Here is a 27,267-nt window from a genome sequence, read left to right on the forward strand (position 1 = left end):
TCGACCATGACACATTCTACCACTGCTTTCACGTTTCCGTGCCTTTCTTTGACTGACTGTCTATGCAACCAGCTGAAAAATAGATTATTAAAACACGAGTAAATTCTGATGTTTTTTTGGCTGTGTGCTTCTGCTGCAAGTAACGTCCAACAACGCAGACGACGTTGATGAATACACGCTTTTAGACTTCCACGCGGAACACTTTAACAAGAACAAGGCGAAGGGCGAGCTTAGAGGACACCACCAACCAGAGGTCGGCGAACTCATGAGTCCACTCACTCAGACTCATTTGGACTGAAACTCACGCGTGAGTTTGAGTTTGAGTGAGCGCGAGGCTAGTGTGGCATGGTGAGTTTGAGCTTGAGTGAGTTTGAGCCGAGTGATCCCGACTGAGTTTGAGTCCGATTGAGTTTGAGTACGCCTGAGACCTAGTGAAATCTGAGTCCATTTCGAGTTGTGAGTACATTTTGAGTTTGAGTCCATTTTGAGTTCTGAGTACATTTTGAGTTTGAGTCCATTTTGAGTTCTGAGTACATTTTGAGTTTGAGTCCATTTTGTTCTGAGTACACTTTGAGTTTGAGTCCATTTTGAGTTCTGAGTACATTTTGAGTTTGAGTCCATTTTGAGTTTGAGTCCATTTTGAGTTCTGAGTACAATTTGAGTTTGAGTCCATTTTGAGTTCTGAGCACATTTTGAGTTTGAGTCGATTTTGAGTTCTGAGTACATTTTGAGTTTGAGTCCATTTTGTGTTCTGAGTACATTTTGAGTTTGAGTACATTTTGAGTTTGAGTACATATTGAGTTGTTAGTACATTTTGAGTTCTGAGTACATATGAGTTTGAGTCCATTTTGTGTTTGAGTTCATATGAGTAGCCTAGCAGGCAGCTATGGTTGGCTGTTTCATGCGTCACTGTGGGCTCGGAATTCGTTACCTGCGGGTACGGCACCAATCGCGCTCTGTATGATCGGTTGGGAGGGAGGGGGTGTCTGATTTTTTTTAGTTTCTTGTTGAATTTTCATGGCCATAAGCACTTGCTGTATACCTAATTTTCGCGGCTGGGTGCGTGAGTGATAATTGACTGGTGAGGTCATAAAAAAGGGTTGTCTTAACTTTTCCTCCTGACGGATCCACTAAGAGCGTGGGAAAGGGTGGTGGAAAAGCACACGGCGGCGCTGTCGTGCTGGTTGTTCGCCTGCTACTGTTAACCGCTTGCTATACTAGGGGTCACAAAGGAAGAGGTGAGAGCCGGGGGGAAATGGGGGGGGGGCTGTCCTTTCTGCTGTTTCAAATGAATTAGCTGAATTGATTGGGCAGCGCCCCTTAAGACAGAATAATGACCACATTAGATTGGGTGAAAAGTGAAACTGATGAGGCGAAGGCGTGTAAGGTATCAAATAAAAGGTCCGGATTAACGGAATCACGCGGGGTAAATAAAAAAATGCTTGCTGATTGTAGTCATCAGGCAGTCATAATGAGTCAAAAATTGGGTTAAAATTCAAAATGACGCTGCGAGGGCATGTGGGGAATCAAATTCAAGGTCTCGATGTGGGGAATCATTCGGGACGAAAATGCGTAATGGATATATTATGACGTAGTCATGGTAAGTCATAGATTCGGTTAAAATTCAAGTTCATGACGCTAGAGCGTGTAGCGTATCAAATTAAAGGTCTCGATGAGGGTAATCACGTGCTTCCTGATTATTATCATGAAATAGTCAAAATGGGTCTGAAATTAGGTTAAAATTCACAACGATGCCACTGGGTGTCCGGGGCATCAAATTGAAGATTCTGATAAGGGAAATCCCGTGGGACAAACATGTGGTAGGGCTATATCATGAGATAGTCATGGTGAGTCATTGATTGATTTAACATTCAAATTGATTATGCTAGGATGTGATGGGTATCAAATAATGGTCTTCATGAGCGGAATCACGTGTGAGAAATACAAAAATGCTTCCTGGTTATAATCATGAGATTGTCATGGCGAGTCTTATATTGGGGTAAAATTCGAAGTGACCCCGCTAAGGCATGTAGGGTATCAAATTTACGGTCTTGACGAGGGGAATCACGTGGTACAAATAAAATAAGGCTTCGTAGTTTAATCATGAGATAGTCATTATGAGTCATAGATTGGGTTAAATTCAAGGTGAGGCCGCTGAAGCATGTCGGGCGTCAAATTGAAGGTTCCAGTTAGGGGAATCACGTCGGACACTTAAATAATGCGTCCTGGTTACAGTCTTGAGAGTCATGGTTAGTTTGAGTGGTATGAATTCCATATGACCCTGTTAGGGTGCGTGGGGTATCAAATTAAAGGTCTCGTCTAGGGATCACGTGGGACAAATATAAAAATGCTTTCTTGTTATAATTATGAGGATATAGCAAAAGGTATATAGCAAAAGGTACACACTCACACTCACATTCACACGCTCACTCACTCACTCACACTCACTCACTCACACTGACACACTCCCACTCTCACTCACACTCACAGTCTCACTCTCCCTCACACTCACACTCAAACTCACACTCTCACTCTCACTCTCACTCTCACTCCCTCTCACACTCACACTCACACTCTCTCTCACTCTCACACACTCACACTCACACTCTCACTCCACTCTCACTCACACTCACACGCAAATCTCACACTCACACTCTGACTCACTCACACTCTCACTCACTCTCACACTCACACTCTCACTCTCACTCACACTCTCACTCACACTCACACTCTCACTCACACTCTCACTCACACTCTCACTCACACTCTCACTCAAGCACACACTCACACTCTCACTCACACTCACTCTCACTCACACTCTCACTCACTCTCACTCACACTCACACTCTCACTCACACTCACACTCTCACTCACATTCTCACTCTCACTCACACTCACTCTCACTCACACTCACACTCACACACTCACTCTGACTCTCACTCACACTCACACTCTCACTCTCACTCACACTCACTCTCACTCTCGCTCTCACTCTCGCTCTCATTCTCGCTCTCGCTCTCACTCTTGCTCACACTCTCGCTCACACTCTCACTCTCACTCACACTCACACTCTGACTCACACTCACACTTACACTCATACTCACACTCACTCTCACTCACACTCACACTCACACTCTCACCCTCACTATCACTCTTACTCTCACTCTCACTCTCTCACTCTCTCACACTCTCACACTGCCCTAGTAAATTCCTAGCGTGAGAGAGTTGTGAGGCCATTTGAGTTCTGAATTCATTTTGAGTTGTCAGCCCATTTTGAGTTCTAAGTCCATTTTGAATTTTGAGTACATTTTGAGTTTTGAGTTCACTTTGAGTTTGAGTACATTTTGAGTTTTGAGTTCACTTTGAGTTTTGAGTCCATTTTGAGTTTGAGTACATTTTGAGTGTTGAGTCCATTTTGAGTTTGAGTACACTTTGAGTTTGAGTACATTTTGAGTTTTGAGTAGATTTTAGTTTTGAGTCCATTTTGAGTTTGAGTACATTTTGAGTTTGAGTACATTTTGAGTATTGATTACATTTTGAGTTTGAGTACATTTTGAGTAGTGAGTACATGTTGAGTTTTGAGTCCGAGTGAGTTCTGAGTTTTGCGCTCAATGTGAGTTTGAGTTTGAGTGAGTGCAGATGTGCTGCTCAGCATTGAATCTGAGTTTGAGTGAGCCGCGCCAACTTTGCCGAGGTATGCCACCAACGCTTTTCTTACAGGCACTTTTCGGGTCCTACGTCTGTTATTCGTGTTGTTCAGATACAGATGCAAAAAGAATTACGAAGACTGGTGCGGAAATAACAAACACATTCAATTTTTACCTTTACAAATACAGGCAAATGCGGCCCCGGATGCGTCAAACCCGAAGCCTCTGGATATGACGACGCAACCCGGGAACCATAGGCATCCTACCAATGGCTGAGCTTGCACTATTTTGTATACGTCATTGTATCCATCAAACGAGCCTAAAATGCTATTTTGTCCTTAAAGAAAGCATAAAACGAGCCATTGCCACTGGTCGCCTGTCGCGCCGGGGAACTAGGACCAGTCAAGCTGTTCTTGAGCCTTTTTCCCTGTTCCTTGTGGGTGAATATATGCACTTTACGGAAGAACAAACATGCTATCCATCTATAGCTTTCTATCCATTCATATTCATATTCATATCTATATTCATATTTATATTCATTCATTCATTCATTCATTCATTCATTCTTCCATCCATCCATCCATCCATCCATCCATCCATCCATCCATCCATCCATCCATCCATCCATCCATCCATCCATCCATCCATCCATCCATCCATCCATCCATCCATCTATTCTTCCTCTTCTGCGCTGTAGCACACGATGCTGCATCAACATCAGTTTCATGTGACAACGAAGTGGTGGCACGCGCTTGCGCAGCACCGGCAGCCGGTTCGATAAGCCCTTATTCTCACTAGACGTGCGCTATCCGCTCTTTCGCGGTGGCTTGGCAGCCGGAGGACCTCGAGGTCCACTACATGGTGCCGGAACCCGGGACGTCAAGCGACACGACGAGGTAAGTCAGGGAGCGGAAATCTACTTTTAGACCGCGTTTCTCACCCCGAAGCGAGGAGGAGGTGTCGAGACCAATGAAGCGGCTGAAGATTGTACAGAAAAGCCTTCTTGAATTCAAGTTGAAGCTTATGGTCGAAGTTACGCCAACTCTGGAGCAAACAAAAGACGTCGAGGCCGCTGTTTTATTAGCCATGCTCCAGCACAGCGCCGACCGACTTGAGAGACTCAATAAGGAGCTGGAAGCACTGGTTAGTGGAGCCAAACTTGACGGCCAACACGACGACGGTCTAGAGTCGGTGAAAGAAGCTTACAGGATTATCGCCTTATTGGAAATAAGACTTCGCCAACAAACTACAACGACATCGATGTGTATTTCAGAAATTGGTCATCGAACTCAAGAAGACTCAAGCATGCCTGCATCACCAGCCCAAACGACACCATACACCTCTATGAAGAACTACTCGGCTGAGACGGCGCTTGCAATACGCCAGACCATTGTGCCTCCCTCGATCGAAACGTAAGATATGATATTGGGAACACCACACCAGCAGCGGAAAGAAGCCCAGCAAGAGTCAGCGCAATCCACGTCGGCTGCATCACCACCAAAAGAAAACACCCTGGACGAAGAGCTAGCTTCGGAAGGTATCATCGGCGAAGTCTACGTGACTAGAGCGCTGGAAAGCTCCACTTCGTGCCGGTATGCGGTAATGAGATCTCCTGCAGATGGTATTAAGAACAACTTTGTCAAGAAAGAAAATGTTGAACCGTGTGGAGTCGTAAGCAAAACTGCGTTGGACAATACTAGGTCGTCATTGTGAGACAGGCGTTCCCGTTTTGCACAGAGTTGTGGATGGAACAAGAGTGCGTACGGCGAGCGTAGTTCTGTGAAGGTTCCTACTGAGCAAGATGTAAATGCTCATGGTTTCAACCGGGGCATCGAGTGAAAGGGAAGATGTCAAAGAAATTGCATCTAATGTCACTGCCTACTCTGAACTACACAGAAAGATACGACTGTCAACCGTCGCCAGACGTGATCATCATAAACAAACAAAGGCCGAAGGTCAAAAGAAAGGCGAGTCTAGGGGAAACGGAAGGCCGAAGATCAGATAAAAGGGTAAATTCAGACTACCGCTAAGTATGAACGACATACTTACCTATATCTTCGACCAGGACTCGGTTACTCAACATTATAGCGTTTGTTGGCAGTACCTGCAAGACTTTTCTTCATCTCGCTACACAAACGGTTGTCGGGCGGGAGATTGTGTGAACTTTCGACGACCAAAAGGACGATGCAAGCAGTGCGTGCAACAGACCCATACGCGATGAGAAAAAAGACAACGAGGAGAGGCGACGAGATGGCTCCGTAGCACCCGGTTCATTGTACATAGTGTAAATGTACTACATTTTCCCACACCGCGGCCTCCTCGCTTGCCTCCCTGGGCATTTTCCACACCTAAAAACTTAGTGTCTAACTAAAGCCGCATGTACACGTTTAAAGACACGGTAGTTTGCTGTTTGGGCTAAAAAAAGTCAAGTTTAGATACTCTTGCTACCTGGTGGGGTGTAACGCTACACAATCAAAAGCAAAAGTGGATGCTAGGTTAGCCAAGAGATGGCACTAGCCACTCCGTTTGTTATCATCATCAGTGTTTTTAGGCGATTCTAGACGTTTTTATTGCTGCTGGCTCAGTAGTGCTAGTATACGCTGCTGATATAATTCATTTCGCCGGCCAATTTTTCAGTAAAAGTAAAAAAAAAAGAACGATCAGTTTGCCGACTTCATTCGATCAAGGTTAACTGCCCCAACGTTTCGTTGCATAGAGGTCGCAAGCACATGGGCTTCAATAGCAGTGGCAATGGGGAATTGAAAAACTTCGTTACATCCAGGAATTCGTTACATGGACGTTCGTTATATCCAGGTTACACTGAACGTTCAGATGTACATTAAATACCAGTGGCCATGCGATCACCCTCGACACTGCCAGATTTAAAGACCTTCTACTGTATAAACAAAAGGATTTAACAGCCTTAATACTACTTTTGAGGCTTTCTTTGTCACCGCAATATAAAGCGATAGCGTCCGCATATGCGAGTACGCGAACTTCACATGCATGCTATCGGAAACCATTGATGCTGCTGGGGTAGATTACGCACACACAAAATCACTCAGTATATAAACAAAAACATAAAGGAGACAGTGAGCACCCTCGACGCACTGAACGGGGAACTTGGTTTAACGACTTAAGGATTTATTGATTATAAACCTGTCGAACATTCCCTGTCGTACACCTCCCGTTATTACTGTGCATAGATTGCGTGTTCCAAAATACAAAAAAAAAGAACTAGCTCCTGAGAAACGTTATGGAAGGCTTTCTCGAGGTCTATTTGTAGCGTAGCAACCACGATGTTCATAGTGTCACAACTATCTGGGATGTTTCCTGCAACGTGTATCTAATTTGTTATTCACCTTTCCATTATACCGCATGTTTGCAGCTCACCTATGTAATTGATAAAAGATTGTAATCGCCTTTGTTACACTTTCCTTGATATTTTATAGTGAACGTTAGTTAACGTGATTAACCTATACGCTGTGACTTGTTTCAGGTCGTATGTTTCAATTGTTTTTGGAATAAGGTCTGTGTGCGAGCATGCGAGTGATGGTGTAAATGCTTCCCGGTCTAATTCTTCGTGTACAACTGACACAGAATTGGAGTCAGATCATTCCTGAAATATATTTAAAACGCCGCGGAAAAGCCGTCAGGACCCGAGCACTTGCCAGGATTTAGCTCGCCGATTGTTTTCTTAACTTCCTCGGCAGTAATGGCAATTTCGAGACTGTCTGTCTCGTCATGGACGCCCGCCTAAAAAGCACAAAAGGTGCCTTCAACTGCTTCAGATTGACCGGTTGACCCGGGCACGCTGTCATAAACCTCACAAAAGGCCCTGAGAATTGTTTGCTTGTGATTTGACACGCCCCCAGTATATTCTATCATTCCAACTGCGTTTCCGTAGCAACGCCTGGTTAATCTGCCGGCCTTTCCATCCTTTTTCTCGCGTCCTTTGGGTCGCGTATGTTTCCGCCGAGCAAGGAGCCCAATTTGTAGGTGCTTCATCTAACTAAAGCTTTTCCGCTCGCCCTCCCTCTAGCGCTTCACAGTATCCTTTTTTATCATAGGTCTCTCACTGGCGTTTCTTGGTTTAAAAATCATCCTTGAGCAGTCCAGGCGACTGACACCGAAGTGTTGAGAACGCCTGCAGGTTGGCTTCAAGCAAAGCACTTTTTTTCTCGTTATTGTGTTGTATCGCGCTTTGCCGTCCTAAGGATTTTATTTTATGTCTTCCTTGAACTCCCCCCACTTTTAACCACAGCTACTTTCGTCATAATTCAAATTATTTATCTTTTCTTTCACGTCAGCGCAAACTGTTGATCCTTTAATAAATTGCAATTAATTTTCCACAGTTCCCAATTTAACCTTTTTCTGTTTTCGTTGCGTCTACTAAGCACCAAGGAAAATGCAGTGGTCGCTAACGGCACTGGCCTAAGCCTGCACTCAGAGCAGTCTGGTATCAGGTCGAGTGATATATGGGCTCTGCCGCTGGCATCACTCGCGCCATGAAAATGCGAGTACTGAATCTGTGTCATATTAACCAAACCATTGCCCACATCTCTAGACCGATAGCTGCGATTATTTTATTTAATCCGATGGTGCTACCATCGCGAGACGGAGTCGGACTGTATTTATCCCGACCCGAGCATACACAATTAAAATCTCCTAGCAAAATAATAATGTGTTCTGTTTCGAGCCACGGCCCCAAGTCTCCGAAAAAGACGTTTCTTTCGTCGGCCTTTGTCAGTGCGTACACTCAAATAAGCCGTCGTTGTTGCGAGGATAAAACAGAATCACAAATAACAAATCAGCCAGACAAACCGGATGTTACATTTGACACTAGTACAGCGCTACTTCGACGTATTCACAATAAACGCCCAGCCGACAAGCCCCCCGCACGGCTGACACAGACGTGAAAAGTGGAGCTGAACACGCCCACCATTCTGTTTTGCTCGCTCTCAACTTTCGGCGCTTGAAATAACACAACGTCTAAATTTGCGTCGCTGATAAGCCTATACAGTCGTTTATGAAGCGTGCTCTCATGAAGCCTGTGTGCCGTAGTCAGCGTGGAACAACGCAGATGAAAGGATGGACACGCCATAATGAAAATGCAGACACTTTACGCACACTTTTTGTGAACCTAAACCCTGCACAATGGCCAAACCCAGAGAGAAAAAACAGCAAACCGGGACCTCCAGTTGCACAAACAAATCAGAGCACACGTGACGCTCACGAGCGATTCGCAGCTGCAGGCGTAAGGTGTGCTGGGCTTTAAAAAAAAGACATATCAGGCTCCACTGTCCGCTTGCTTGGCGTCGCTCTCTTGACGCTTGGCGTTAGCCTCCGCGCTGTTATTGTCACAAACGTCGAGCGCTTGAGCTGCAGCGTCCTGCCCATCACTTGGCTCTCTCGCAGCGTCTATTCCGGCCGTCATGGGACGTCTTCAAGGTGCACCTGCTGCTCCATGGGGGGGGGCCTCCTGCTGCAGTCCCGAGTCCTTGGTCTCGGCCACTCCGCCTCCTGCTCGTCAACGATGTTTTCTGGTCCTCCGGCAGGTCCGGTACTTGCGCGTACGTTCGCATGCAGGCATGTGTCGCTTCGCTGGCGAAGCGGCGGCAGGCAGTGCCGCGCGGCACTTTACTTTCGCGCCTCATGTGTCCCGTCGGCGAACAGCACAGGCACTGTGGAGATCGGCCGTACACGACCACGAGTGACTGACCGCCGTAACAGAGGCACTGCAGAGCCCTGCCGGGCACGACCACGAGCGACTGACCGCCCGTAACACGGCGCTTCTGCGCCAGGTGGTAGAGCCTCAGTGTGACCGTATGCGCTGCGAGCCTCTTTCCTGAACTCTACTTCTCCGTTTCGTGGCATATTTCGAAGAGACGCCCGTAGAGAGCCAGGGGCGCTTGCACTTGGTCATTCGGCGCGTTGTAAAGAAGCCAGCGCAACTTCATGCGCACATCTTGGTTTGTGTGGTCGATGGCCAAACGCCGCCGCTCATTCACTTTCCCATCGCTCGCAGCTCGTTTGCATCCCTGAAAGTCAGGGCCCGAACGGACTTTGATTCTCCCCCAAAGCGATTACATGGGGGGAAGTTCCAAGCGAGACAAAGTGTGCCTGGAATTTTTGACACGATAAAGCCTCGCTTGGACGACCTCATGGAGCAAATGGTGTTAAAACGCAGCGCTCCGTAGGAAGCATGGGCACGCTCACTGGTTCAGGTTCAAATTCCCGGTAAAGAAACCTGTTTCTGCGGCCGCTACGAGCCGCTGTAGCCACTCCTTCGGAGCACATGTGATTCACACGTCCGTTCCCCTTAGTGCCCGGAAGAAAAATGCGCCATTTCGACACGGTCGAAGCAGTTTGAATTTTTCAGTTTAACGTTGGCTCAGGTTGAATGGGGGAAATCTTTGTGTTTTAACTGTCTTTTTTTTAGAAAAGGAGGCTTCGATTTTGTAGCGGACAAACATGGGGCTGCTGCTTTCGCTCCTGTGGAAGCCTGCGTATTAACAGCAGACGGGAATTCCATAGTATTTGCAACTCCATTCTGAACTACGCATTTATAAAACCTAGATGAAACTCGCCGTAAAGTTAGAGACGTTTTACCGGCCATTTGTGACTGCGAACTAAGAAATAAGGAAAAACTAGATCAACTTTGTCGTAATGTTCCCGTCGTCTTAGAGGCTAAGTATGATATAATTTGTCATGCAATATTTTCTGTGAAATCAGAGTAACTGCAGTTTTCTGCAACCATGCACACTCCGTACAGGGCCACGCATTGAGAGCGAGGGGAATTCTGCGATGTTTAAAATGTTTAGGGGCTTGTCTCGTTAAAGCGGTACTGTGGCTAAATTGCTACTGGGGCTCTGTAAAAATGAATAGGCGTTTGTACTGGCGAAGGGGCTTTTTCATAGCTTGGCGGGCTTCATTACCCACAACTGCTTGCGCAGCTCTATGCAAGGCTTTTTGCGCTGAAGGGCCGCAGCCTCGAATGAGCAGCCACGTGCTCGCCACGCCAAACGAGACGAGACTGCGAAAACTTGCCCGAGGTAGCCCGAAACTGGGGATGATCGGGGGATCCTCGCTAGTCTTGACAAAAAACTTTCGTCTGCGGTAGTTCGATGCCTCCTGTATTTCGTGAGCGGTCAATGGCCCGGTGCTGTGTAGCAGTGGCGCGTGGATTTAAAATAGTCTAAATAATCCAGCCATCACAGTGGAGTGGCGCCTGTGAGCATAAATGCAACGTGACATTTCTCGTGGTGAATATCCCACTTCGCCAGGGGTGGACCTCGAGAGTTCCGCGAAGGTCAGGAGTTTCGTATTTGGGAGTGCGAGAATTACATCTTGAGCACAGCAACTGTGTGACGCAGGGGCCCTACCTGATTCTCGTGTTCCACTGGTTGTCCTGGCGCCTCCTGCTCCAAACCTAATGCCTGTTCACTGACTGTATACCTCAGCACATGGATCCCCACGGTGCCTGGACGAGTGCCACAGGGGGGTTTAGAATTGGTTGTTGAGCCTTCCTGCCTAAAAATGCCATACAAGCGTGATGATGGGTTAATTTTGAAATCTATGGTTGGACCGAAGCCCGTCTGGTCGGGGTGGGCGAATAAACAACGGCGAATAAAATTGTCCAATTGCCGACTACACGCGTTTGCCCCTTCACAGGCTTTCTGGTTTCTTTCACCATATCCTGTCCTCTCTGGTTGGAAAAACGGGTAGGCATGTGCGCAATTCTCAAGATTTTATTGAGAAGGTTCCCGACGTGGCACTTGACCACGGGGCCGTGATGGTTTCCTTTGATGTGAAATCCCCCTTCAAAAGCGTTCCCGGTGATCTGGCTGTGTCCGTTTGCAAGTACGCCATCGAAGCTGATGATACGTTGCCCGAAAGGTGCCCCATCGAAGCAGCCGACCTGACGAAACTTTTGCATTTCTCCTTGTCGAACACATATTTCAGCTTCCAGGAGAAAGTTTTCCAGCACATGCATGGAACATGCATGGGTGCGTCCATTTCAGTCACAGCCTCGAATTTAACTATGGAATCCCTCGAGAGCCGGGCGCTCGCAACATTCACTCCACCCCCTAAAATATTCGGTTGACGACTGCTTTTGTGTAATACGAAGGAGTGCCTTGACTCGTATTACCTCGCAGTTAAATAGCATGCAAGCGTCAATACAGTTCACGGTGGCTGAGCCAACTGTCGTTCCAAGATGTCGTTGTCAAGCGGATTGGGCCGAAGCTCTCTTTCAGCGTCTACAGGAAGCCAACGCACACGGACCGCTACCTGCAATTCACTTCTGTGCATCCAGCCTCTCACAAGAGGTCCGTGGTGGCCACGCTGTTTAAACGGGCAGAGAGAACTTGCACTGAGCAGAACGACCTCGCCATTGACGCTGCCAGTGTTCGCTACGACCTCGGTGCCCGCGGCCACACCCCTTCCTTTATTTTGTCGGTGGAACGCCAGCTGTCTCGCCCGGTACTTCGTTCGGCCCCTTCAAAACCAAAACGTGCACCTGTTCCGTACGTTCCCGAAATCAGCGAAAACCTTTGACGTGTCATGCGTACGTTCGGCGTCCAGATTGCGCACGTGCCTGCTCGCAAGCTCAAGGATGCCCTACTCAATGTGAAAGACAAATTATCAAAGGAAACATTTCCAGGACTGGTATACTCCGTCCGTTGTGGTGATTGCGAGTACAGCTACATAGGGGAAACCGGAAACTTCGAAAAACGAATAAAACAATATCACTTCGACGTCACAGAACGCCACGTGGCTTGAAACGCTCTCGATGAGTATGCTGACACTTCGGGCCATGAGATAAACTGGCGTGCGGCACGCATTCTTGCAAAAGAGAAGAACCTGACGTCACGAATTCATTTGGAATCATTGATCACACAGACAACGGAGAGAACATTGAATCGAGCGCAGAGAAATCTGCCTCCAGTTTACTCCTACTGCGTATGTCACATTCTTAGACGTACATAAAACGTTGTCTGATGTACTGACGAATTCATTGTGAACAAGGCTCCCGTGTGAACAAGGCTCGTAAATATATTTTACGAAATATATTTTTCGGTCGGTGTTTTTCCCCGTTGTATCATGGGTTAATTTTGCGCTCCTGCTACCAGAAAATGTTGCCGGACTCACCACAAGGTTCATTGCGAGAGGTAGACAAAGAGTAAAAAATAAATTGTGACATGGTGTGACACAAACGCAACAAAAACAAGAAACATTGGAGTGCATCAAGGACCAGCAAGTGTGCGTCAAGTGCATGAGAATAAAAAAATAAAAAGAGGAGACGGAAATTTCAATGAAGGCCCGCTGTGAAAATGGAACACTAATATGGTAGTGCTTTCTACGGGCTAGCCATGGCAAATAAAGGCATTCCCTACATACACCAAGTCCTTGATTTAGGTAACCGGATCAGAAAAGAAAAGAAAATAAAGAAAAATATCAAGGCAGCCGACTAAAAACACCCCATTCTTTGGTTTGCGCACTAAAAGAAGGAAAACGGTGCCCGAAACCAGCAGACAAACGGAACGAGGACTAACAGGACGCGTACAGAGCGGATGCAGACAATTAAAACCATGCCCTTTACAAACGGGATAAGCTCTGCACGGCCAGCTCGCTTTGCTGAAGATGCTGCCTTTAAAGGGTCCCTGAAAGGCGTTTTGGGCACACTAAATGAGCTAGCGCAATCGTTAGGTTGGATGTTCAACGCCAGCTGTGCGAAGTAGAACATTTTTACGAGCAGCGGAAAGCTCACACTTTTGTTGCAAAGTTTATTGCCGCCGTGCCACCCTTTCCGGCATGTTTTTGGGCTCCGCCATCTTCCTCTTTGTACGTCATTGATTCCCCAAGCCCGTCACGAGGCAGAAATCTTGAAATTGGACGGCGTTTTCTCAAACTTCCGGCGAAGAGAAGAGTCGTTCAAGCATGGTGAGATCCCGGCATAGTGTTGTCTTTCTTTTCTTTGTCTGCCTTCTAAGTGGCACGGTTTACGAATCGTATGCGTGAACCCAAATCCAAACTCCATTGGTTGAACTGTGGAACTGTCATATAAAAAGGCAATGTATCATTTAAGTCAAACGCACGATTTGTTCTGTGTTAAACTCATGCATGGTATATATAGAGAAGCAATTGTAGTTTCAGAGGATGAAATGCTGATGTGTGTATCTTGCAAAGTTGGTATATCTTTATATAAAGTAAGCTTATCTCCTCCCATCCACTTAAACAAGATACAAGATTGTCTTGGAGGGGGGAATATACGGCTGCGGCCGGCAAGCAAACCATCCACAGCCGTCAATTGGCAGCACTGAGCACGTAAAATATGAACGAACAGCCTTTATTGAGAGGAAAGGGGCTCAAGGCCATCAGGGGGAAAACCGAAGGTGGAATGCTTGTTTCTTGTCTTCATCTCCATAGTCGAACAAAGAGGCAGGCATGCACGGCCCCAAAACTGACACTGCTCTTCCCAGAGCGCTCGTAATGTCTGTTACGGTGTACTTGTCCAGTTGTTGATGAACACAGGGTGGCGTAGCGGTTTCCCGGAAAGTAAGCGGGCGCGGGGCTGGGATAGGGAAATGGAATGCACGACGCACTCTTAAAAAGTCCCTGTGCCGTACCGCGTGCAACACTTCGGCTGTTGTTTTTGTTACGTGTTAAATTATAGCCGATAGAATACCGGACTGGAATAGTGCAGCTGCCTGTGTACGCGCGTGCATGGCGTCCCCACAACACGACCAACCTCGACATCGGCGCGAACGAGCGGCCAATTAGGCAGTATGTAAACCGACGTAGGTTCGGAACGCATGTACGTACTCACTCTAACAAATTTTGAGGCGATTCGTTAGTCATTCGCTCACATATTTTGCTCTAATATGTACCAAGACATGTTGTCGCCGCGAACGCGCGGTGACAGGGTCGTTCTCTATTAGCCTGATTGTTCTGCGTGCTGCGGAGGCATAAAAGGTACGCCCCATTCCTTCCACCAGCTTTTGAAGTAGTAAAAAGGGCCGAAACGGAACGCCGATAGTTAGACGGTCCGGTCCAAAAGCGATCCTCCGGCGCAGAATATCGCAGTACACGACGCGCGCCACCGGATATTCTTGCAAACGTCACCAAGAAGCGAGGCATGAGGGGCCTTGACGCTAACTCGGTGCAAGGAGGGGGACAAAACGAGGGAGAATCGCGGCGTGGGCGAAGATGCCGTTTTGATTTGCAATAACTCCACTAATACCCGTCGCTTTAACAAAATTCTTGAAGGATGTGATCACTGGAACGTTGATTTACCACACAATCTGAACACCCACGTATTGGTAATACCTTTCAGGGCCCCTTTAAAAATATTATAGACGGCTCTCAATACGCTCCAACCTAGAGCTTTTTTTTTTTTTGCTTCCACTTTGCACCCAGGCTGAAAAATTGAACATTTGAAGCTAAGTGTCATGGAACGCTGTGCGGAAATCTCAAGGTGTACGACCCCTGTAATTAAAGTCGCTGCGTAAGGGTTTGGAGTGCTCCACGCGCGCAAGCTACACCCGGGCTATGAGGTGCGCCGTTTTTGAAGGCTCCGGATTAACTTTGACCACCTGAAGATCTTTGACGTAAGCAGAAATCTCAAGACACGGCCGTTTTGGCATTTCACCTGCATCAGAAAAGCAGCCACCACGGCTGGGATCGAACCCGCAACCTTAGGCTTAGCAGAACTGCACCTTGGCCGCTGAGCCACCGCAGCGGGTTGTTTTGTGTAAGTTAAGAATGAAACTCACCTGATGAAACTTGCAAAAAGGTAAATAAAAATAATCCACGAAATGTGAATCACATGAACCAATGTCAGCAATTAGTGCAAATATAATTATAAGATTTTCCCCCATCAAACTTCTTATTTGTAACTTTGTGGAGCGTCTAAAGTTACACGTCCAATACTCTGAAAAGGCGAGCATTTATGGCGCTTGGAAGAGCGAACGAAATAAGCATGCGCAGAGGACACACGCATGCGTCCGCTGCTGTTAACAGCGTATTCTCAGACGGGAACAGCCGCGGGTTAGCCCCGCGAGGCTTGAAAGATTCTATCCACCAGATGGCTTTCAATGTGACACGCTTTTATACGCTTAAAAAAGATGTTCTACAATGTGGCAATGTTTGTTGCACCTGCTTCTTTCGGGGTTTCTTTTATAACGCTCTAAATCTTTGCACTTGAAAACTGCCGCCTCGATTCACTAGATAATGGTGACATTCTGTTTATTCACTTATTTAACAGAAAAACAATTAGAAGAAATTGGTCCCTCCATGGACCACTCGCTTTCAAGTTGGACGGAGTGTTTTGGAAAGCCACAATGGAACAAACTTTGCGTTAACGCAGAAAGAACAAAAGAAAAAGGCGTTGAACTAGTGCCGTCAAATGGACTGATGGACTGCTAATCCGTACGCCTAATTCTTCGTTCCAACGACACCGCGGTCTGGTACCGATTGCGGACAAGCGGCGCGGCTCGAATGCGGCTGAAAGCGCTTTTTTCAACGCATTAGACGCATTACACGTGGTTTAGGCCACTGGAAATATGAAGTTCGTTCGTTGAGCGTGTAAGGGTGAATAATTCCGGTAGTTTCCCCACAATATCTGTAGGACAGGTCCCTATATGGCCCCGCAGCTAGCGATTATTTCCGCAATATATAAGAAGAGAAAACGAAATTTCCTTATCCTGCACTTCCGCTTTTAATGCGGAAACATTCTGGGCCGTATCCACGGAACGTGCAATTTCCTGCATATGCTCAAAGAGCCGCGTAATTGGTGATATAAAGACACAGTTCTCCCAATAGTGTCGCGTACTTTAGATTTCAAGGAAAATTCACAAACAAAAAGCACCAAATCAATACAAGGACTTTAAAAATAAAATGAACTAACCAAATCGCAAAGGCGTACTCAAAAGATTTAACAAAGCCAAAGGAATGAACCGAAGCAAATAATTTGTTTAAATGCATCAACGACATCAAATGCATCAAATGCATCAACGAGCACAGCATAGATGATGCCGATGTTTCAGGCAGCCTGAAAGCTCTTTTTCAGGTGTGGACCAACCTGACTGCAGATAAGGCCTGCCAGCCAGCCGAGGTGCCCGTCGGCCGCACGGACGAATTCCAAGTTCCGCAGCTGACGAAGCCCGGTTCAGAAAGTACGAGGGGCCTGAACCCGAGCGGTAAATTGTCGTTGCCGGTCTCAGTCAATCATATTAGTTCGAGACCGTCTATTTCTGGCCCTAGAGTCCCGCCCGAACGACGAGTTACGTGAAAGTGCCAACGTTACCCCTGCTTTTAGAGTGAAATCAATGTCGCTCGCAAGGGAACATAGTTTGTTAGATCTTGCCGAAACCCAGGTACTGAGACTCCTGAGCAGTCCAACAGCACCCCGGAGGGCCCCACCCCCCCAGCAGCGCGAGCAAGGCAGCTCCGCGGGCTGGTTGCGGCGCTACTGGGCCTGGGACACCTGCAACCGCGACGTGTCCGAGCGCTACGTGCAACGTTGCGTCGGAGCAATCCGGCGCCCCACTCCGTCGTCGGGCGTGCCTTTCGGGAAGCCACCACTTCGTCTCCTCTCACCAGCGAAGGCGCCGAAGCTTGCGAGTGTGACGCCTTCACCTCCGCCCACTTCAGCACGAAGGCCTGAACTGCGCTCACGAGATCAACGTGCGGGACCTCGAGACTGAATTAGTGGGCCAGACAGGGACGTTTTGTGCGCGGGTGTGTGCGCGTGACAACGTGCCAAGAACTTTTTTTTCTTTTTTTTTTCTTCTCAGAGGGGGGGGAAAGTGTAGGGATTCTCCCCTCTGACCTTTCGCGTCGCTGCATTCGAATTACCGCGTGCCACCTCTCCTGCCATGTGTGAACGCGCGGCGGAAAGACCGTGCGATGGAGGGGGGCGTGGCACGTTTTGCGCAGGCTAGATAAGCGCAGCGGTGCTTCTTCGCGGGGGGAATCGCCGCCCGGGAGTGCCGCCAGCCAGAAGAGACAAGCCACCGCGAGCCACCTTCAAGGAGCCCGCCCGGCAGCAAGCGGTCGCCATCCGTCCCGCCTTGCCGTAAGCCTACGGACATTCAAGTGTTTTGGTGATGTGCTTTGGTGATTGTATCCTCTGTGTCCTTTATATTTCATTTCCACTGCTTCAGTAAAGCCCCTTATTCCTCTCGCAATGTTCTGTGCCGTAATGTTTTGACGAGGCTGTTGCCTGGACCCTTTCGGTAGGCAGCATTACCCACAACTTGCAAAAAAATGAATAATAGTAAAGGTAAGTTTTCAGTATTTATGTTATTGTTATGCGGATCATTTTTGGGAGACAATAAACGGAAAAAAACTGTACAAAATGGAAACTTGAATTAGCGAAATACCAAAAGTTTTCGAATAAACCACCTCACGTAATATATAGAGGGAAAAAACGAAAACAAAGAGAAAAATTGTGAAAACACAAACTGTTGAATGTCGTATACCAGTCCAAAAATGAATCATAGGAGAACTTGGGACATCTAATCTTTATGCGAGTATAAAAGTAGACAATAAAAAAATAAAATAATCTTCAAGGCCGTTCAGCCCTCCTAGTGGAAATGAGGGGCGGAGCTGTGCACGTCGTCGTAAGAAACATTGTTTTAAGACTTTATTTAATCACCCATTGTAGCTCAGTAACCACGGTCCCAATCGCTTCGTGATCGCTATGATATACGCTGATCGACATGCTTGCGGCTGCATAACGCTCCTGGATAACGTGAAACCGATGCACGTATGCCGCTACATGGTTTGTTAGGCCGGATCGGACTGGCATAATGATAATCATGTGTTAATTGTTGCTTTTGTTATTGAAACCGGACAAAAGTCTAGTCTGCTAACAGAGCCTGACATTCATAGAAACCAAATACACTAAGAAAATACACGGCAAAACAAAATCGAACAAGAGAACAGCAAATTCGCGAAATCGAAGTGTATATACAGATACTTGGCAAATGCACAGTGGGGGAAATTGGCAGTACATTCAATATCTATTGCTCAAACACTTCTTCACTTTGTATCTTGAATTTATGCTAGAGATATCACCGCCGAAGTGAATGTTCTATGTTGCTCTTCGCTTCGCACGCCTACCGTTCGTTAGGTGGCTTGGCAAGTTCCTGGGGGGGGGGGGGGGGGGGGGGGCTTCTCATTGTCGAAGCATGATGGACTTGACGACGAATTTGGCAATTACTCATGAAAGTTAATATATGCCTACGTACAAACAAGGAGGACACCATCCGAACTCTGTGGGAAACTGCAAAGCCGATAGTCCAGCGCACGATACTGTGGAACAGAACGGTGTACCAGACTCATGCATGCTGCTTTATGCCCTCGGAGTCCGGGCCACCTCACCAAACATAAAAAAAAAAACGCTTAGCCGCCGTGACTGACTACAACGTGTCAACCGCTCCCTCTATGTCACAAAAACGAAAGTTACACACAAACACTCAAATATCCTAGCACTCGCGGGAAAGGGTATTTCACCAACAAGTGTATACGCCCTCACGTCTCCCGGCAGCCCGTCATTGCCCTGGGATCGCCTTCGTTTGGTCTTCTTCTTTGAAAAAGGGTAAAATGGTCCTTGGCCTCGCCTAGATAAGTTTCCTCGGCCAGCGGACACGACGGCAACGCTCCGGGAGGACAGGCGCGTGCAGGTGACATGCACGCGCCTCCTAAGTTCCCAGGCGGCGCAAAAAATTCTGGAAGGACACGTGGGCGACCTTTCCGAAAACGTCCGTCGCAATTCCTGGTAGCCCGCCAATCCTTTACAAAGTACAAAGGAGGTGGTTGAACACAGCCGAAACATAGTACAGTCTCGTCCTACGTCCATACTTTGTATAGGTGACCGGTAGAACGCGCAAAGGCTCATGTTTACGTCGTCTGCTGCAGCCACTTCTGGTTCGAGATCTCTCCTGCCCTCCCCTTCGCCGGCAGCTTTCACGCGCGTGTAGGCATGCTGTTGATTTGTCACAAAGTGATTACCTTTCAGAGAAGCCCCTAGAAGGATTAATCATTGTTATTCATTGAATGCGCGATGCATGAGCGTATTTTTTTTTTTTTGCTGGAAACAGATAACACGGACGCGCGCGTCAAAGCGAAGTTGTACGGATGGCCAGGGAAGATCTAGAAGTGGAAGTGGCGGCCTTAGCACTTTTTAGCGGTCACCTATTCCAACGGGGAATCTTGTGGTTGGCGATCACGCTTACGGATATACAACGGTCTAAAATTATCAGCCCATAAATGTTTGAAAACGATTGTTCCGCTCAACGAAAATCAAAGTTCGGTAAATGTAATGTTTTGAACACATCACTTTTGCACATGTTCGTTAAAAGAGAACGGCGAATTGAATCGACCCTATTTATCCAGCGCATGGCACAAACTCCACACACTGTGATCCGGTAACGAAGTAGGCTAGTAGACCAAAAACATGCATTACAGTTTCGCGAACAGCCAAGAGTATATAGTATCGAATGTTGAACAAAACACAATCCGCAGACCCAGCTTTCTGACCAATGTACGCTAAGCGAGTGTTGCAAGATAAGTCACTATCATATACGCATACCAATATAGTTAACTCAAGGCATATATGCCAGGGAAGAACAAGTGCTAGGTGAGCAATGAGAGCTATGCAGAAACAAAAAGTGATCGAGGGTAACATTCGCGGTGGGTCATGGAAACAAATCAAGAAAATTTTAGTATGGTTCACAGGAATTATAAATCACCAGCTAAATGTGTAAACCACTCCCTTTTCGGTCCAGACATGTCCGCATCAAAACCACCGACTACAACCAGAGTAGTGTCATACCAACTAACCCATGGCCTAAGGCCACTTAAAGAAGCACTGACACGAAATTTCGAAGCTCTGATAACGACATAAAAAGCTTCCTTTGCATATGGAGATAACGCCCACGAAGTTCCAACTGTAACCGTTCAGTATAACATATTTTAAAACAATTTAAATCTAAGCTAAGAACGGATACCCTTTTGACATCGGCATCAGCATGCATCTGCTCCTCGCTCCAGACTGCCGACGTGAGAGCTTCTGTGACACAGCCAAAACGCTGGCTGCATTTTGAGCGCGGTAATTCGCCTTGTGCATCCCGTCAGTTTTAGGACTGACGTGGTAGCGCCAGGGTGCGTGCAACCACGGACATCTGGACACGCGTTCGCCCGCGTCCAGACCGGCTGTGGTGCCGCGGGAACAGTGGCGTCAAGTGGGCCACCCTGTAATGGCGGTCGCCTCAGTGCTTGTTTCATCGAAACCGAAACTGACGCGAATAAACGACACTATAAACAATTTTTTACGCTGTGATCGACATTATGGTGTACCATTCTATGATTAGTGGGCTGGCAGGCACTCATAGCAACGAAAAAAAGCTAGCATTAAAATTTCGCCCCAGGAATAACTTGTTCTGAATGCGAACGGATTATTTTGAAATTTGAAGTTCTCAAAGGCCTTCGACCTTTTGTCTTCCGCCGTGAAGAGCCAACCTACCGACGGCGGCAGCAAAGACACAAACGAAACAAAGTGGCTGAAAACAGGCAGCGGTGCCCGCGCGGTTATCGCCGTCCAGGAAACAGCTGCTAGACGGTGGTCCACCCGATCTCGGCACTGCGGTGGCCTGCGGCGCCGATGGAATATACGCCCAAAAGCAGCGACCACCCAGGGCTCGCTTTTCTGGTTCTCCCTTGGCATGCGCAGGCATCTTTATTGCGGCGTTGTCCGCCGCTTCTGTTCAATGCAGCTTGGAGTCGACGTGGCAGCCGGCGCAAGAAATGCGGCGTCACACATTCGCTGTATAGAGGTTTGTTGGCGTTTTAATCTTTCCAATGACTTGTACCTGTTTTTCAGGGGTTGCGCCGCTGGTGGTCGCTTACTCCATGTATTGGGAAAGCTTACTACTTTTGGGGTTGGCGCTGCTTGTCGACTTATTCATATAGGTCCTTTCGCTGCATTACTACACAAGTGACGAGCCGGCGTTGTCGGCCACCCTTCGCTGCTGTCGAGTGTCACAGAGAAGCGGGGCGAGGGAGCTTTATTTGTCAACTTTCTTGAATAACCACACAAAACGAAACTAGAATTCACAGAATATTGCCGCATTTTTCAGTATAGGCCACCTCGGGATAACAACGACGATGTGCGCCCAGTTTTGCTTCTCATAGCTAAATCTGGCCATAAAAACTGCAAGTGTAGTAACGAAATCAAGACGTTTACCTAATCTCACTTCCTTAGCAATTCAAAACGAAAAATACAAACAGTGCCATTAATAAACAACGCTTGTGAAGCGAAGAAACAGTGAAAGAATACTCACATGTTAGTAGAGAAACAGCATAATTTATACATTTTAACACGAATGTGTTTCATTACGGGATCGACCAAGATTTGATATACGTCATATCCGTCACGGAAATGACATCGCCAGAAAAAGTTGCGTTGACGTGTCGGCGCCAGGATTCGAGCCGGGGTCTTTGTCGCCGCAGCAGGAGGTTATGGTTACTTTCCCCACTGCGCTATGAGCTGAAGCGGTGTAAGATGTATGAATGCGCCACATATCATCCCTATAACCTGCTCCATTTAGGTGGTGCTTCCGTCTGAGAGAATATTGAAGTCCAAACATAACAGTCTCCCGTACACTCCACAGAGCAGGAACGCAGTGGTTCCACATTTGCTACAGCGACGCGCTAGCAGGTCGTCTCTCCCCAAGCACACGTACAAGACAACCCCGCAAATCCTATTTCGCTGCAGCGGGCGGTGAGCTCGCCAAACGATTCGCTGGCAACCCATTCGGTCTCGTTCTCAAGGTTTTCGAGCGCATGTGGTTTCAATCACACATTGACTTTAACCTTTTTCATTTAATATTAATATGCCCTCACTTTCTTCGGGGTCGAGAACAACTCCTCGCCTCCCATGCTCTCCCAAATGATGTGCAAGAACACTTACTAAGAGTTCGGAGTGACACCAGCCTACTTGAAGGAATTGTGCGGTTTTCACTACACAGTGGTCCCTACAAGGTTGTCTGATACGTGAACGACGATCCCTTCTTCACTGTGCCCTTTGGAAGAACTTTTGTCCAGTTTGTGCACATTCACAGTAGTGCCCTTCAGTGTTTTTTTTTTCTCTTACAAACTCAACAGTCTACGTGAACGCCGGTCCCTTCTCCAGTGCACCTTTGGGAAGAACTGCATCTTGTTACCCAGTTTCTGCAGATTCACTCTACTGCCCTTCAGTGTGTTCTTTTTACTCAAGAGCACTACACAAAAACTGAATACTATCACCTTTCAATAATATGTAAGCCCTCTCCCCACCCCCACCCCTTATTTCCGTTTTTTTTTCATTAAAGCCTATCAATCAATCAGTCGGGTTTACGCAGTGTACGAGCGCGTGCAATCCAGTGTCTGATGTTGATGCGTCTGACGGTGTTACACAGACGACATATAAATAGTGATGTGCAAGTTCATATCGATGACGAATAAACATTCAACTGATTCTGGGAAGGCACATTTCACTTTCGTGTTTACCGATTCCTATGAAAGCGGGAACAATCACATTTTCTTTCCCGAAGGCACCCGAACTGACTATTCACCGATGCGTCTATAACATATTCAGCAACACTGTTAACCCAGTGCCAATATGATTTCACATCAGATAGTTCTATACAGCCAGCGTTACATGTTCAAATTGCATAATTTCGATTGTGAGCGTCGAACACTTGAAATTGTTGCTGATTTAAACGAGGCTTTCAGCACCATCAATCCCAACATTCTTTCCGCCGAACTTGAAAACAATGCTACCCCTGGCTATGATTTTGCAACATGAGAATCTCGCTTGTAAGCTCGCTCAAGTATCTCCAAAATATTCAATGCAGTGTCAGTGTCTACAATTACGTCCGACAGAACCCAAAATTGAAAACTGGAGTTACGTCCTACGGAATTTTGGAGCACTTTCTAGAGTTACATCTGACGGAACCCAGAATTGAAAACTAGAGTTACGTCCGGCGGAACTTTAAGCCAGTTTTTAGGGTTACGTCCGACGGAACCCAGAATTGCTAACTAGAGTTACGTCCCACGGAACATTACGGCAGTTTTTAGGTTTACGTCCGACGGAAGCCAGAATTGAAAGCTAGAGTTACGTCCGACGAAACAGTAGGCCAATGTTTTAAGTTACGTCCGGCGTAACGTAAACCACAAAAAAATTTACAGCTAACGGCCCCAGCTACTGTGACGCTCTATATGTGTAATCTATACGCAACATTATTGAAATATTCGCTTGTTCGATAAATGACATCAAACTGGGAAGCACAAATGCTGCTGCTTTAAGGCCGAGCCGGTTCAGAATCATAGGTCACGTTTGACAGCGCCGGCTCCCCGTCGGTCTAGTGATCAAGGACGTGATATAAGCGCCCACACTACTGCAGCAATGTGGGTTCGAATCCCAGCTGGGTTGATGGAGTTTTTTTTAATTAAAAGATTCAAAATTTTTCTGTTACAGTCCACGTGCACTTCTTTCCATATCCAACACATCCAAGCAAAAGAGAAGACGGCAATGATCAAAATTGAACCACATGCAGTGGGCGCAGTGCCAGCTTGTAGCGCCTCCAGTTTGCTGAGAACGAATTTACATGGGTCAAGATTCTTTTGACAAATGTAATTAATAGGGCTAGGCGTCGGTTAATGTTTGAACCCGATTAATCGGCTGGCTCTATCCATAGATTATTCGGTTGTGTTGGTTTGGAAGAACCAATGACCAAAAATAATTACGTAGTAGCAGAAATAAAATCAATATGCTCGTACACTTGTTCACATACATTTCAGATGAGCTAAGTTGGTCATCGTCCCGGCGTATGATGCGGGTAAGACGCTTATCAACTCGTTCGTCACACACACGTTTCTAGAATCGGGAACATAAGCACCCGTCATGAATGCAGATGGTGCCCATTAATCGTGCCTTGCTTACTACAGAAATAGCTTATACAACGGCGAAACGGTATATAAAATTGCCCACTCGTTTTTTGTGTTGTGTATATTTGTAGTTTCTTTTCAAAATTTTAGCCTGTGCAATGAAGATACATGAGTTCAGAGGTACACGAACAAGTCGACTTCGCGTATAAAATCTATAGTTGTCGATGAAATAATATTGAGTTTTCTCACCAGCTTAGACTAGTTACAACAATTATACGCGGCTAATGCGTTAGTCGATTAATCGGAGGGTAATCAATAAATAACCTACCCGTAATAATAAATATTTTTGATTACCTTTTTTTTAATTAATGAAAAAATAAATGCGGTAAATTTTTGTTAATTGATCTGGCGGACTAATGAAAAACGTATGTAGGTTCAATTTTGTTCATTCCCGTGTTCTCCTGTGCTTGCATGTCTTGGATATGGAAAGAAGTGTACGTGGACTAGTGCAGAATAATTTGAATCTTTTAATTAAAAAAACCCAGCTGATATTTGAACCGACATCATTGCAGTAGGGTGGGGGCTTATATCACGTCCCTGACCACTAGACCGACGGCGAGCCGGTGCTGTCCAACGTTACCTGTGATTCTGAACCAGTTTGGCCGCAAAGCAGCAGCATTTGTGCTTCCCAATCACTGAAGCGACCATTTTACACATATAGAGCATCGCGGTAGCTGGTGCCGTTAGCTGTAAATTTTTTTGTGCTTTACGTAACGCCCGACATAACTCAAAACGTTGGCGTAAAGTTCCGTCAGACGTAACTCTAGTTTTCAATTCTGGGTTCCGTCAGACCTAACCCTAGAAAGTGGCTTAAAGTTCCGCCGGACCTAACTCTAAAAAGTGACCTAAAGTTCCGTCGGACGTAACTCTAGTTTTCAATTTTGGGCTCCGTCGGACGTAACTCTAGACACTGCGAATATTTCAATGATCACAAGCATTCTTAACTTACTAACTGTATTCAGCGGGACTGTATTTTGGGAACACTTTCTTACACGTGTACATACATGATATCACTGATATTACTTCAAAGGCAAATACTCGCTTCGGTGGCTCAGTGGCTCAGGCGTTGTGCTGCTGTGCACGAGGTCGCCGATTCCCGGCCGTGGCCGCCGATTTTCTGATGGAAGCGAAAAGCAAAAACGCCCGTGTGTACGAGATTTCGGCGCACGTTAAAGGTTCCCAGGTGGTCGAAATTAATCCGGAGCCCTCCACTACGGCGCGCCTCATCGCCTGCGTTGCGTCGGCGCGTTAACCCCTACAATCAATCAATCAGTGGGCACGGCAGCAGCACAAGGATGCGGTTCACGAACCTTTTTGTGTTCCTTATCCAGATCGCAATGGGATTGCTGGTGTCACCGTTTGAAGCATCGCCTACCCGAGTCACGCCGAAGGGGCCGCTGCTGATACCGTGGCCAGCTGGATTTGAACTGATCTGCCAGCCTACGCCACTTCACGACTACTATCTCAGCGCCGCCACCGGGAACGCGATCCTATGGCGCAGTGCGTCATACACATCGCCGGAGGATATAAAGCAGCCGACTCAAGGGGCGTCCAGCAGTGGGCACGGCAGCAGCACAAGGATGCGGTTCACGAACCCTTTTGTGTTCCTTATCCAGGTGAGCAAACGATTCGAGAAATGTTTTAAAAGTGACGATGTGTTTTTGCTCCTGCTGCCGTGCCCCCGGCCTGTTCATGACATGTTGTGTCAACTCTCTGCATCACTCCGTTTTCTATTGCTTTTGAGTGGCGACATTGAAGAAAACCCAGGCCCTAATGAAGTGTCTATCTCAGTTCAGCTGAAGGCTATTGCGGAGGATATCGCAGAAATAAAGAATTCAAAGGATTCAACTTACGAGAATCTCAAAGCTATTAACAAGAAGCTTGAGAAGATCACCTTCCTAGAAAAACAAGTGTCTGAATGCATGTCTAAAATTTCTCAGCTTGAGATAAACCTTGCCACGATGACAAAAAAAGTAGACGAGTAGGAAAACCATAGCCGTCGATCGAATTTGATTATCTACGGTGTCCAGGAACAACCTGAAGAAACCACAGAATTGTTGCAGGAAATAGTTACAAAAAAATATTTAACGACATTCTAGATGTACGAACGTCAGGATTCGAAAGAATTCACCGTTTGGGCCGCCCTAAACCAGGAGAGGAAGCAAATAGCCGGCCGATAATACTAAAGCTAGTGGATTACCGGGACAAGGCCATGATTTTCAAAGAATGCACAAAACTAAAAGGCTCTGACTTTTCCATTAGCGAAGACTTCTCGCGCTCCGTGCGTGACATACGTAAAAAACTGTGGGCTAAAACTAAAGAAAATCGTGATCGCAATGAAAAAGTGTCCCTGATCCGAGACAAAGTTCGCATAAATAACCGTCTATTTGCTTGGAATGACGAGACAGGCGACCTTATTTCACTTGAAAAAAACGAAAGCCAACCCCCAGTCGTCGAACCGCTGCGCAGCCAGCGAAGACGCCCTTAACGCTCCTGAATCTTAACGCTCGTAGCTTGGTCAATAAAGTGCACCAGCTGGAAGCACTGCTTTTGGCATTCAAACCTGATGTAGTAACAATTACCGAAACCTGGCTTTATCCGAGCGTATCTGATCAAGAAGTCG

General features: G+C 46.8%; 1 protein-coding gene and 1 pseudogene across 1 annotated transcript in view; one reads left to right on the forward strand and one right to left on the reverse strand.

Annotated features, from left to right (window-relative positions):
- The window catches only part of LOC144163970 (protein obstructor-E-like), a 105,635-nt gene that overhangs the window by 70,936 nt on the left and 7,432 nt on the right, over nucleotides 1-27,267 (reverse strand). The gene's annotated exons all lie outside the window — the stretch shown is intronic.
- Nucleotides 25,982-27,132, forward strand: LOC144174040 (uncharacterized; annotated as a pseudogene).

Source organism: Haemaphysalis longicornis, unplaced genomic scaffold, assembly GCF_048455015.1.
Source record: "Haemaphysalis longicornis isolate Haplotype H1 unplaced genomic scaffold, Haemaphysalis longicornis Haplotype H1 scaffold_1, whole genome shotgun sequence".
NCBI lineage: Eukaryota > Metazoa > Arthropoda > Arachnida > Ixodida > Ixodidae > Haemaphysalis > Haemaphysalis longicornis.